This window comes from Balaenoptera ricei, chromosome 13, assembly GCF_028023285.1.
Source record: "Balaenoptera ricei isolate mBalRic1 chromosome 13, mBalRic1.hap2, whole genome shotgun sequence".
Classification (NCBI taxonomy): domain Eukaryota; kingdom Metazoa; phylum Chordata; class Mammalia; order Artiodactyla; family Balaenopteridae; genus Balaenoptera; species Balaenoptera ricei.
Window position 1 is genome coordinate 83,193,798 of NC_082651.1, and position 14,112 is coordinate 83,207,909.

A 14,112-nucleotide genomic window follows, 5' to 3' on the forward strand; every position below is an offset into this window, starting at 1 on the left:
TGCTATTCAAAGGTTAGGGCAAGCTGGAGAGCTTTAGAGTGTGGACAAGCCATCTTGACCCAGGAAACTGACGCCAAGGATATCGAATGGTCCGGGGCCACGCAGGAAGGTGATGGAGGAGCTCTTGGAGGATGTGCTGGTCCTTCCAGGCTTCCTTGTGTTAATATGCACCAAGGGAACTGGCCCCGCTGTTTAGGATCATCCTGAATGTTAGGACAGGGTGTTTAAGGACGCTCCTCCTTGAGAACATAGCAATCAATCCACACCTCACTTTATAACCTGGTCTTAGGTGAATCCTTGAGCATTCACCCCACCCTCCCTGCCTAAGCCGTGTCACAAAGCATGCTCATTAACTGCCAAGGATGCTTCTGTCTGCTCTCCAGGCTTTTCCAACCATAAGACAGAGGGTCCCCTCCACACACGATATCCACCTTGGGAGAGGAAGGTCTGCCTGGAGCCCTGTCCTCCAGTGATTACAGAGGGGATCCCCTCCTCTCTGCTGCTTTTAAGACTCTTGCAAGATTAGAGGGGTAAATAGGTACTTGTTGCATTAAAATAGAGTTCCTAATTTGCCATCCACACTTAGTCATGTGTGGAAAATGTTGTCTCTGCCCTCAAGAGGCTACAGCCCAAGGTAGGAGGGTGTATATGGAGAAAAGGCAATAATGCAAAGTGATGCTTGTTAATTACCAAACACAGGGTACAGAAAAGTGCTAAGGGAATCAGAGAAGGAGGAAGAGTTTCACCATAGGTAAATAAAATGATACCCAAACATGAAATAACAGAAGTAACATACCTGTCTCCTATTACACGAACTCATTCCTTCACTGGCTCACACACAGCCTGTCCAAGGCTGCTTTTAGATGGAGTTCCAGTGAGTTCTTTTACTGTTTCCTACATTTGTAAGATCTTCAGTGTGCCTGGTCTGCCCCGTTAGCGTCTTTGTTTTTAAAAAACACATACTAAACACTATTTTTGAAGCAAAACCTTCCTCCTGGGATACAACTTTCCTTCACTGGCCCTTGCTTTTGAAGTTGCGCATACCCTTCTCCGAACCAGCGTGCCTCCTCTGAGGTCTCTTTCAGGCTGGAGGCCTGTGGGGTATCAGTGTGCTTCGCCTGTTTTCAATTAAACCCCTCAAGCTGAAGCGGAGTAAATGGCTTTAGCAAGTTGATTTTCCAAAGGGTCAATCTTATTTTTGAACCAACATGTCAAAACAAAACAACTCAACCTACAACACACACAAAGCAAATAAATACATCTGTTTGCCGATTTACCTTAAAAATTACTAGGGCAAAGGGAGATGCAGAGGGCACACAGGGCTTCCGGGGAGGGGGGGAGGATCTCTTTCAGTTTCCCCCGCCATGGTGGGGGACTCAGAGAAATGGCAGCACAAACCGGTGTCCTGGCCTCAGGGTGCTCAAGACTGGACTCAGGCCTGGAGAGTTGCTGCCTCTTCCCCTGCTCGGGCCCAGGATCGGGCCGGGCTGATGAGAAAGCACCCACTTGGCCTGCGGTCACCTGCCTCCTCATCCTTGCCCACTATAGACGCTGGGCCAGGAGGGGTTCTGGCCCCCGTGGACATGGGCATCAGAGGCCGGGAAGGGGAATGCTCCCTCCTCAGCCCCACAGCAGGCTGACACCTCTTGGGGCGGGGGTTAGCGGGTGACCCACACTGACGCTGGCACTTGCGCCTGCCCCGATCTCACCTGCCCGCTTGGCCCTCTGGGGAAGGAGCGCTCTGAGGACCACAACCCCAGTGGCTGAGTCCTTAGCATCTGGACTAAAGAGGCAGACACTCTGCTTGCTGTTTGGGGACCAAACTGGAGGGTATAACAGAGGGTGGCTTAAAGTCATTTTCTTTGGCCCAGAAGGTATTTTTAAAACAATTTAGTGGGTTGCAAATGGTGAAATATCAGAAGATTTCATAGAAAAATCCAGATTTACAGCTTCTCTGGAAAAGTTAGAATATCTGGCTGTACTGGTCCCACGATTCCCCCATGACAACAAGCCTGCTAAAGACCCTCTGAAGACTCTCAGGCACCCTCCTCTCTCATCGCCAGGCCTGTGTGTCCTGGGGTGCTGCTCTGGGGGCCGCCGAGGGCATGGAAACGTCAGGCTCTATCTTGCTCGAAGGGGTGTCCCTGCATCCTCTGAAGCCCCAGCCAGAGAACTCCCACCCCAGCCCCCCACCATTCCCAAGCAGCAGCCCACAGGGAGCCTCTCTCTGACTCTGAGGGTGTGCATGGGAAAAAGGCAACAATGCAAAGTGATGCTTGTTAACTACCAAACACAGAGTACAGGAAAGGGCTCAGGAATCAGAGAAGGAAGAAGAGTTCAACCATAGGTAAATAAAATGATACCCCAAAATTAACAGAAACAACATACTGTCTCTTCTTACATTAACTCACTCCTTCACTTGCTCTCATACAGCCTGTCCAAGGCTGCTTTGAGATGGAGTTCCGGTGAGTTCTCTTACTCTTTCCTATGCTTGTAAAGTGTTAAATATGCCTGGTCCGCTCCATTCACGTCTTTGTTTTCAGAAAACACATACTAAAAGCTATTTTTGAAGCAAAACCTAAAATCATTTGCACTTTGTTGCTACTTTCTAGAGTGTGACCTCAGACAGGTCACGCCTTTTTCTCTGCATCTACAAAATGAGAAGATAATTCTAACTTGCATGTTGTTTATAAAGATTATATTGAAACATGTGAGACACCTGGAACGGTGCTCGGCATGTAGCAAACGGTCAATAGCCGTTACTCTCCTTCCTTCCTCTGACACCGCAGGTGCTGCCCTTTCAGGCCCCTCAGCCTCGGGGAAGGGCTCCTGAACCCCCTAGCCCAGGCCCTCCTGGACTCACAGGTGAGAGGCTGCGCTGATGGGGACGTAGGAGCCTGGTGCTGCCAGGGCCTAAGCTCCACACCCAATGCCAGGTGGCTCAGAGTCACCCCAGGGACTCTCCCCGGGGCTGGCGAGAGCTGCTCAGGCCTGGGGCACCGATTCATCTCCCCTGCACAGACACGTGAAACGCCACCTTCAGAGGTCAGAGGATGGGTCCGGAACACCAAGCCAAACCTCTAAACCCCGCTGCAGGCTTCACATCACAGAAAAAACCACTTCTGGGGGTGGGAGCTGACTCAGGAGTGCCAGGTAAGGACCAAGACAGGCTGGGGAGGGCCACCTCACAGACCTCACCCCCACCATCGAGTACACCCCTCCCCGGGAACTAACTGCCCCTCAGCGAGCGAGGCAGTTTTTTCAAGACTCTGAAACACCAAGGTTTAGCCCAGCCTTTTCTCCCAGGGCAAAGAGGCTGGTTCGCCTTGGATGAAAGAGAGCCCTCTCTGAACAACTTACCCTTCACCGGGGATGCTGGGCTCTCCACCGCTACATTGAGACTAAGGGAGGGTTCTCTACAGACCAAGAAGAATCTGCTTCATTCATTCACTTAACAAATATTTGTTGAGCAACTACTATGGGCCAGACATATTCCAGGCCCTGGGGATATAGTAAAGAAGGAGACAGGGTGCCCGCCCTCAGGAAGTTTACATTTTAGTGCAGGAGACAGACAACAGTTGTGTGAGGGCAGGTGGTAAATGCTCAGGGGGGAGAAGCATGGTGAAAGTTGAGAGAGTGAGTCATGGGGGGAGGTCATGCATGAGCTCTTCAGGGTGTAGGTCCCCGCCCCTACTTTTTAGGTGAACAAAGAGAAAACACACACTTACATTTGGCAGGAAATTCCCCCGGTAGGTCTCCAGTTGAGAACAGACTCTCTTGCCCTCGCTGTTTATGACTCTCTGGATCATGTCCCACTGTTGCCAGCCACCTGGGCCAGACTCTCCCAGCAACTAGTCCAGCCTCAGACTTACCTTCCTGCCTTGTTTTCCCTCCTTCCTCCCCCTGCAGTCCACCCCTGGGTCCTGGACTCCAGGCCTTTGTTTCACACCCCAGTGGTTTTTTGTTTGTGTATTTGTTTTGCCAGTCCTTCTTTGACCACCTTCTCCAGTGACAAAGTTTACAGTCCCCCCATCATAGCCAGTCCCAGAGCATGACTTTCTATCTGCAGCAAAAAAAAAAAGAATATTCTGGAAGTTACACACTTTCCAGAGCTTTCCTCCACCCTGGCCATACAGGAGGCCAGGGAGCCCATCTTGGCTGCCCCGAGGTATCCCCAAACCACCTCCAAACTCCTTCTACTCCTCCTCGGCTTCCCCACCTTCACAAGGGAGTCTTCTAAAATGAGATCAATTTAACTTCAGTCTGTGCTCTTTGGCAGAGTGGCCCTGCAGCCACTGCACTCAGTGCTATACTTCCTCAAAACTCCTGCTCCTCTCCCAAGCACCAGCCACTTCTCATTTATTGCCACAAGGGAGTTTTAAAATTTGACATGTGTGTGTAATTGCTGATTTGTGTCTGTGAGCTACTTGAGGGCAGGGCCCAGGTCTGTTTTGTTCATCAGTGACTGCAAAACCCTGCTCAACGCCTGGCAGAAAGTGGACGCTTAACAAACATTTGTCAGATGTGCGAATAAAGTACACTCACAAGTACAATTATATTGGTAATTCACATACAACGTCAAAGACTAAGGAAACATGAAAAAAGAAGTGGTTTTGGCTGAGTGGCAGACCCTAAACCTTAGCTTCCTTATAACGGTATATTTATTATAAATAGGTCCAACCAAGAATTTTTCCTGCTGTGTAAATTTATGAGGTGTCTTATAAAGGTATGAGAAATGGAAACTCAGTTAATTGTAAAGAAAAAATAACATGACACACATTCACACGCCCTCAGTTAATTGTAAAAACAAACCACACACACACACACACACACACACGCACACGCGCACGCACACACTTCCTCCCGCGTAGCTCAGGAGCTTTGACTGGGTGCTCTGGGTGCTGTCCCTAAGACCTGCCTCTGGACACGGAAAGAAAGCAAGACCAAGTCCAACCAATCAGAAGTCGGCACCTCCAAGGCCCCGCCCCCCCCACATGGGTGACAGACAGCAGACTCCGCCCCAGCCCAGCGCCACCTGGAGGTCTAGGCGGACAAACGCGGCGCCTACCGAGAGGCTTCTCTGGCAGCCCGAGCGCGCTGAGCTGGCCCGGGTATTCGTGGTCCGCAGACTTGCGGCCTCCGCCCGGCACCACTCAGGCCGTTTAGGGGGCTACTGTGGGGTCATTGAGGGGGAGCCGCTGAGGCGCTGTCGACAGCTGTTAACCTGTTCACTCAAGTGACTTTTCCCACAACTTTCCGCTACTTCCTGTTGTAAATTATCCCTGCTTGACCAGAAGAATGGGTGTGATGAGGGAAATCGGCTCAGAAAAGTGAAACAATAGTGCTTGCAAATGCTTCAGTAGCATCTCTGTGGGGCCCAATCTGCATGGACCCGGAGAGCGGGTGGCGCCCTCTCCCTGGTCGCCAGTCAGCGGGGTGGGGACGCAGGGGCTGCGTCCGGCAGGAGCCCAGGCTGCGGCCTTGCGCTCAGATCTCAAGGCCGGGCCGCCAACGTGTCTTCCGCGGGCCCCGCCCTGAATGGGCCTGACGGGGTGGCCGTGAGCCCTGCCCTCCCTCACCTGCTCAAGGCACAGAACTAAAGTCACCGTTATTCATTTCATGCTCCTTGTTCCTAATTTGAAAGGAGGTCTGAGGTCGCAGTCAAGTAGCCTGTGCTGAGGGTAAACTGGGGCAGACACTGTTGGCGCCCCTGAGAAATATCCTTTCCCTCTCTCGTGCAGCCTAACACCTAATGGCCTCTATTTCCCCTCATTGTTCCGATTACCTGCTAGTTCCCTTGTCCCCAGAGACGTGCAAACCCCAGTGCTGGTCACAAAAATTGGCTCCCATGGCCCAGGTTCTCTCCCCCACCCCCAGCCTCTTTTTCCCTCTCCACTGCTCTCCTGCCCTGTTCATGTACCTCAGTATCCCCAGGGCTACAAGTCATGTTCAGCTCCTGGGAATTCATTAATTGTAGAATAAAAGGCTTGGTCTCCAGTAAAGAGATTTCAAGACGTTGGGGGGGCAGGTGGGTTTTCTAAATACTGTTTGGATGCCGGGAACCTGGGATGCTCTGGGGGGAGGGTACTGCAAGAGGAGGGGGAGGGTTAGAGCAGCGGGGTCAGAGCTGTGGGCCCGAAGGCCCATACTCAGCAGGTGAAGAGCCTGGGTCCGCTGTCACGGCCATCCTCATGTGCTCGGGGAGCCCTGCCCCACCCTGGGAAACTCCATATGGGTACAGAGTGGGGCTGGGCGTTCAGGTCTGGTCCTGCTTGGTCACTGAGTTGCCAAGATGCCCCTCCGGGCCTCAGTGGCCTCCTCCTTAACACTGGCATAACAGTCACTGGCCTGAGTGCCTCTGGGATTGTAATTAGGATCTAATGAGAGCTTGATCTGAAAGCCCATCTCAAAGATTATGTCCTATTGAGGGTATTTTCCTCATTCTTCTGTCCCCTTAGGTGACAAGGAATAGAGAGAAGGGGTGAGACAACTGATAAAAGCACTGTTAGCTGCTTTTTTAAGAGTGCAAGGGGTTCTGCTCTCCCAGCCGCCTACCAGATCCTTGGGGGTCATTTCTAACATCCCTGGCCCCGATCCTGTGTTGGGCTAGAAAAGGAATTCAAGTCGGAAAGGGAGTCAGTCCTGGGGAGTGGAAAGAGTTATGGAGTTGGGTCCTGTCCCCCCATGCCCCGAAGACGCTCCTGTGCCTCGATGGCGAGTGCCAGTTGGTGGGATGGAGATGGTGAGCCAGGTGCCTGCTTGTGTGGCTCTGCTCTGGGCGGGGCGTAGGGTGGGATGAGGAAGCAGCCCATGCAAACAACCCAGCTCGGACCTTCTGGGAGCTGGTGGGCGCTCCGTCTGCAGAAAGGAGGTGGGACTCCTGAGTTCGTCCATGTCTCCCTGAAGTGCTGGGGGCAGCTGGGATTTGGGCATCACCACCTGTCTCGCTCCATTCTGTCGTCTGCCCCTCACACTCTTCTAATACTGTCCTGTCAGGGCCCCCTGGGGGAGGCTCCGTTTGTCTTTGCTCCCCGTAGTACACTGCAGCCCAACTGGCTTCCTGGTATGCAGACCCTTATATAATCCTCTCCCCTTGAGTGTGGGCTGGTCCTAGTGACTTGCTGTTCATGAACAGAATAGGGCGAAAGCGTCTAAGACTCAGTTATAAAAGTCTGTGTTGGGGGGCTTCCCTGGTGGTGCAGTGGCTAAGAATCCGCCTGCCAATGTAGGGGACACGGGTTCGAGCCCTGGTCCGGGAAGATCCCACATGCCACGGAGCAACTAAGCCCGAGCACCACAACTACTGAAGCCTGCGTGCCTAGAGCCCGTGCTCTGCAACAAGAGAAGCCACCGCAATGAGAAGCCCGCACACCACAACGAAGAGTAGCCCCCGCTCGCTGCAACTAGAGGAAGCTCGCCCGCAGCAACGAAGACCCAACGCGGCCAAAAGTAAATAAATAAATTTTAAAAAATAAATAAAATAAAATAAAAGGGACACAGTAAATGTGTAACACATTAAAAAAAAAAAAAAAAAGTCTGTGTCAGGACTTCCCTGGAGGTCCAGTGGTTAAGGCTCCATGCTTCCACTGCAGGGGGCACGGGTTGAATCCCTGGTCGGGGAACTAAGATCCCATGTTCCACGTGGTGTAGCCAAAAAATAATGATAATAAAAATTTTAAAAGTAAAATAAAAGTCTGTGTCCTCCATCTTGCCCTCACACTCTCGCTCTCTCCTGTTCGCTCTAGCGAAGCCAGCTGCCGTCATGTTAGCTGCCCGGTGGGAGGCCCACGAGGCAAAGAACTGGGGGCAGCCTCTAGCCAACAGCCAGCGTTGAATTGAAGCCCTCAGTCCAACAACACGTGAGAAACTGAATCCAGTCAGCAACCATGTGAGTAAGCTTGGAAATGGACCCTTCCCCATCAAACCTTGGGATGACTGCCGTCAGACACCCTGAGCCTGAGACCCCACCAAGCCACCCACAGATTTCCTGACACACAGAAACTGTGTGATAATAGATGTTGTTATTTAAGCCACTAAGATTTGGGTTAATTTGTTATGCAGCATAGATAAAAAAATACACATTTGGCAGGATATGTACATTTCCTCCTTTCTCCTCAACCCTGTTGCCTCATCAGTGCTAAGTCTCTTTGTCCTTGGCCTTCATTCACTCCTCTGGTTCCCACCCTCTACTCCCTGCCCCTGCCTTTCGGAGGCTCCTCTCTCTTTGCCGTCATCTCTCCCACCACCTAATTGGGGTTTCCCCCAGCATCTCTGTCTCCATACTCCTTGGAGAGCCCCTTGCTCATGGCTTCAGTAATGAGTAAGCACTGTGTCTATGGAGATATTCTTCCAGTCGTTTCCCCCATTCCACCCGCTCATCTGCGTTCAGTTCCATTTCTCCCCTGGCCCGTGAATATATATTTTATCTGGATGTTACTATAACAACCCAAATCAGCTAATATGTCCCTCCTCGTCATCTCTGTTTTCAGTCAGCAGTAGACGTTCCCTTCAGAAGGCGGCTCAGAGCTTCCCCGGATCCCCTGCCAGAGCTGAGCACAAATCTCTCTTCCGAGCTGCCTCTCTCCAGTTGAGACTCATCTTCTTTACACACGACTTTCAAGACATCAGATTATCACTCACTCTTGAGTCTCCATGCTTCCTGCTGAGCCCGCCTGGTGTTTCCCACCAGTAGCCTTATGTGGCTCATGCAAATGGACCAGGGCTCACACCACGTGCCAGTTCTCGCATATTCTGCCTGTGTACCCTGGTACAAGTTGGTTCACTTCCCTGGCCCCGGTTTTCTATCCTGTAGCTAAAAACTAGAAATTCCCCAGATCTTCTTCAACAGGTGGTTGAAGCAAGAAAAATGAAAGCACTCTTGACACACACAACAACCGGGATGAACCTCCAGAGAATTATGTTGAATGAAAAAAGCGAGTCTCCAAAGGTTGTATACTGCATGACTCCATGTATATGACCCTGTTGACGTGTGAAAACTACAGAAACAGAGAACAGATGAGTAGCTGCCCAGATGAGCAGTTGGGGCGGTGGGGGGAGGTAGGGGAGAAGTGGGTGTGACTGTAAAAGGGCAACGTGCAGAATCCTGGGCTGATGGAAATGCTCTCTAACTTGGCCACGTCAGTGTCAATAACCTGGTTGTGATATTACACTTAGGTTTTGAGAGATGCTATCATTGGGGAAAACTGGTATAGGGTATAGGGGATTTCTCTGTAGTAGTTCTTACAATTGCATGTGAATCCAAATTGATCTCGAAAGAAAAAGTTTAATTAAGAAAAGACACCCCCTTTATTGAGTTGCATGGAACTCAACTTATAACCTAGAAGGTACATTACCTAGAAGGTACGTTCATTCCTAGAAGGTATGAATGAAAAAAAAAAAAAATCACTGCTGTTTTTGAATAATTTGACCACCTATAATTCGTTTTTTAATTCTTTTTTCTTCATTTTTTATTGAAATATAGTTGATGTACAATATTATAAAAGTTACAGGTATGCAATATAGTGATTCACAACTTTTAAAGGTTATACTCCATTCGTAGTTACTATAAAATATTGGCTATGTTCCCTGTGTTGTACAATATATCCTTGTAGCTTAAAAAAAAAAAAATCACTGCTTTTAACCCCCTAAAATGTTTGTATTTGAAAAGTAGTAACAGAACCACAGGCTTCCAATCTTTTACCTTGACCTTGAGTGGCACCTCCACAGAAAGCTAGGTGGACTGTGGCACGGCCCACCGTACTCCCCTGAGACCATAAGATCCGGTTCAGTACACCTACTTTCCTCCCCCCTCTGGCGCGCCTTTCCTCTTCCGTCTGGAGGAGCAGTGAAAAACCAGGAAGAACTTAGGGAAGTTCCTCAAGGCAGAGTAACTGAGTCTGAGGGTTTGGGCCGGGGCATAGGGAGAGAGATGAGGGGAAGTCACCACAGGCAGATCAAGTTCTCGCCCTCACTGTGCCTCCCCTCTAAGCCCAGGATGCCCTCACTGACCATAACCCAACCATCCTCTAGCCCTGGCTCAGATCCCATTTCCTCAGGGACACCTTTGCTCCAGCCCACACCCCTTCTTGTTTGAGCTTCACAATTTAGCTTGTGATTAAGTGGCTAACGTAAGTCTGGATTGTGTCATGTGTAAACTCCTCACAAGCAGAGACCAGCTCACCAGGTTCCTCGGTACAACGCTAGGCACTGAATACACGGTACAAAAATTACTGTTGGCTCGTAACACAGTCAAAGGGATAACCTCCTCAATTCATGAAGAGGTCATCAAAATCAAGAAGAAAGACCCACAACTTGATAGAAAAGTGGTCAAAAGATAAACTGAGAGTGCTCAGTGTATAAATGCAAATGGCCCTTAAACACATGAAGACGTTCAACCTCCTCACAGTCAGAGAAATGCAAAACAAAACGTATATGGAGAGATCACTGCTCACCCAACAGGCGGGCAAAAGTCCAAGAGTTTGACTACATACTCAGTTGGCAACATTCTCTTTTAGTATGTATTCCTGGTGAGAAGGCAAAATACTACAACCCCTGGGGGTAATTTTTAAAACTTTTTATTTTAAAACAATCTCAAACTTACAGAAAAGATGCAAATATGGTAAAAGAATTTATTTTTTTTCTAAACCATTTGTGAATGTGTCAACATGGTGCCCAATCACCCCCCAAAACTTTAGTATAGAATATATTTCTTTTTATCCTATACTAGAAATATATTCTTATAAATAAGGACACTCTCATAACTAGAGTACAAACATCAAAATCAGGAAAGTAGCACTGATCCATTACTACCATCTAATCCTCAGACCCAATTTACATTTCTCCAATTGTTCTAATAATGTCCTTTATACCAAAAATATCCAATCCAGAATCACACACTTACTTGTGATGTCTCTTTAGTTTCTTTTTTTTTAATTAATTAATTTTATTTATTTTATTTTTGGCTGCGTTGGGTCTTCGTTGCTGCGCGCAAGCTTTCTCTAGTTGCGGTGAGCGGGGGCTACTCTTCGTTGCTGTGCGCGGGCTTCTCATTGCGGTGGCTTCTCTTGTTGCGGAGCACGGGCTCTAGGCGCGCGGGCTTCAGTAGTTGTGGCTCGCGGGCTCTAGAGCGCAGGCTCAGTAGTTGTGGCTCATGGCCTTAGTTGCTCTGCGGCATGTGGGATCTTCCCGGACCAGGGATCAAACCGTGTCCCCTGCATTGGCAGGCGGATTCTTAACTACTGTGCCACCAGGGAAGCCCCCTCTCTTTAGTTTCTTTCCTTCGATCTGGAACACTTCCTCAGTCTTTCCCCGACTTTCATGACCTAGACACTCCTGAAAAATACAAGTCAGTTATTTTGTGAAATATCCCTCATTTGGGGTTTGCAATGGTGTGATGTTTGTGTCCTCTCAAAATTCATATGTTGAAACCTATCCCCCAAGGTGATGGTATTAGGAGGTGGAGCCTTTGGGAGAGGATTAGATCATTAGGGCAGAGCCCTCATGATTGGGATTCGTGCCCTTATAGAAGAGACCCCAGGGAGCTAGCTTGTCCCTTCCACTGTGTGAGGACACAGAGAAAAGACGGCTGTCTATGAACCAGGAAGCATCACCAATCATCTAATCTGCTGGCACCTTCATCTTAAACATTCCCCAGAACTGTGAGATAAGTGCTTGTTGTTTGTAAATCACCCAGTCAATGGTACTTTTTTATGGCAGCTCAAAGGGACTAGGACAGGGTTTGTCTGATGCCTCCTTGAGATTAGATTCAGGTGATGAATCTTTGGCTGGAATACGTATCACAGAAATGATGCCGCGTTGTTCTCACTGCATCCTGTTAGGTGGTGTATCATTTCAATTTGCTCCATTACTGATGAGGTTAGCTTTGATCACTTGATTAAAGGGCTTTTCCATTGTAAAGTTATTCTTTTTTCCCTTTGCAATTAAGAAGTATTTTGCTGGGAAGTACTTTGAGACTATGTAAATATCCCATTCCTCATTAAACTTGCAATTTATTCCTTTATTTATTTCTAGCACTGTGGACTCAGGGATTCTTATTTTACGCAGTGGGTTTATAATCTGTTGGTATCATTATTTTGGTGCTCAGATTTTCCCATATTTTGCCAGTGGGAGCACTTTTTTGTATCCCATCATTCTTTGAGTACTTCCTAAATTTTTAAGTGTGACATGTTCTGGGCTCATCTTGTTCCTTGCTTGACCCAACTCTAGAATCTGCCATTTCTCCAAGAAGGTCCAGTTCCTTTTAGTAGAGAATGGTATTTAGAAACCAAGATCTGGGCATGAGGTATACTCATCACCATTGAGGTTTAATTGCTTGTACGTGTTCTCAGTGGAGAGAAAAAGAGGAATATATGTATGCATATATTGGGTTGGCCAAAAAGTCCGTTCGGTTTTTTCCATAAGATGGCTCTAGTAGCACTTAGTTGTCTTTAACTTCATTTGAAACAATTTTGTTAGATTGTATTGTGACAGCTGTCATATCAGTGTGCATTTTAAAAAAACTTATCAAAATTAGTGAATTTTTGTGTAGCCATTTTAATATTGAAGATGGAAGAAAAATAGCAACATTTTTGGCATATTATGCTTTATTATTTCAAGAAAGGTCAAAACGCAACTGAAATGCAAAAAAAGATTTGTGCAACTGTATGGAGAAGGTGCTGTGATTGATCGAACATGTCAAAAGTGGTTTGCGAAGTTCTGTGCTGGAGATTTCCAGCTGGACGATGCTCCACGGTCGGGTAGACCAGCTGAAGTTGTTAGCGATCAAATCGAGGCGTTAATTGAGAACAATCAACATTATACCAAGCGGGAGATAGCCAACATACTCAAAATATCCAGATCAAGCGTTGAAAATCATTTGCACCAGCTTGGTTACGTGAATCGCTTTGATGTTTGGGTTCCACATAAGTTAAGCGAAAAAAAACCTTCTTGACCTTATTTCCACATGCGATTCTCTACTTAAATGTAAGGAAAACATTCCTTTCTTAAAACAAATTGTGACGGGCAATGAAAAGTGGATACCGTACAATAATGTGGAACGGAAGAGATAGTGGGGCAAGCAAAATGAACCACCACCAACCACACCACAGGCCAGTCTTCATCCAAAGAAGGTGATGTACATATGGTGGGATTGGAAGGGAGTCCTCTATTATGAGCTCCTTCCAGAAAACCAAACGATTAATTCCAACAAGTACTGCTCCCAGTTAGACGAAGTGAAAGCAGCACTCGATGAGAAGTGTCCAGAATTAGTCAACAGAAAACGCATAACCTTCATCAGGATAATGCAAGACCACTTGTTTCTTTGATGACCAGGCAAAAACTATTACAGCTTGGCTGGGAAGTTTTGACTCATCCGTTGTATTCACATCACACCTTTGGATTTCCATTTATTTTTGGTCTTTACAAAATTCTCTTAATGGAAAAAATATACACAAATACATTTTACGTCTATATTTATTTCTAGACCTATCAATATACAGGGTGAGCCTCAGGCTAGAGTGAGAGGCAGAGGCTAAGCTGTCGCCGGGAGGAAGGGGCTGAATCAGCACCTAGAAATAGGGGAGGGAAGTTTATGGCAGTTGCTGTGGGAAATCCAATAAGAGGGTAAAAGGAATTGAATAAAAGGACTGTGTACTGGCACAGGCAAAACCATACAGAATGAATTTATGTCTCTATGATTTTCTCTGTGAATGAGGATAATGACATTTTATGGGTTACAAAGCACTTTTATTTCCACTCTTTGCCGTAATGCTCACAACTTCTGTGGTGGGCATGAAGAGGTGTCCACTCAGCAGCTTTGGGTCTTCAGGGAGCTAGTTACTAGTCCATGGAGTTCCTAGGAAATGAGCTGACTGGCAGCTGGCTGAGGTTTTAAGGAAGGGATACTGCAATCCTCAGACCTAGGGCTCGCCCAGCCTCTGAAGGAATCCCTAGGAAGCCATGGCCATACTAATAAGGAGCTGGCCTTCCCCAAAGGAGACTTCTTCCCTGCAGGCCCTCAGGTCCAGCCATGGAGGACAATAAGCCAGGAAGATTCTCCCAGGGGACCAGGCCAGGATCCAGCTCCCTTGTGGAGAAGTGAGCGAGTCCTGGCTG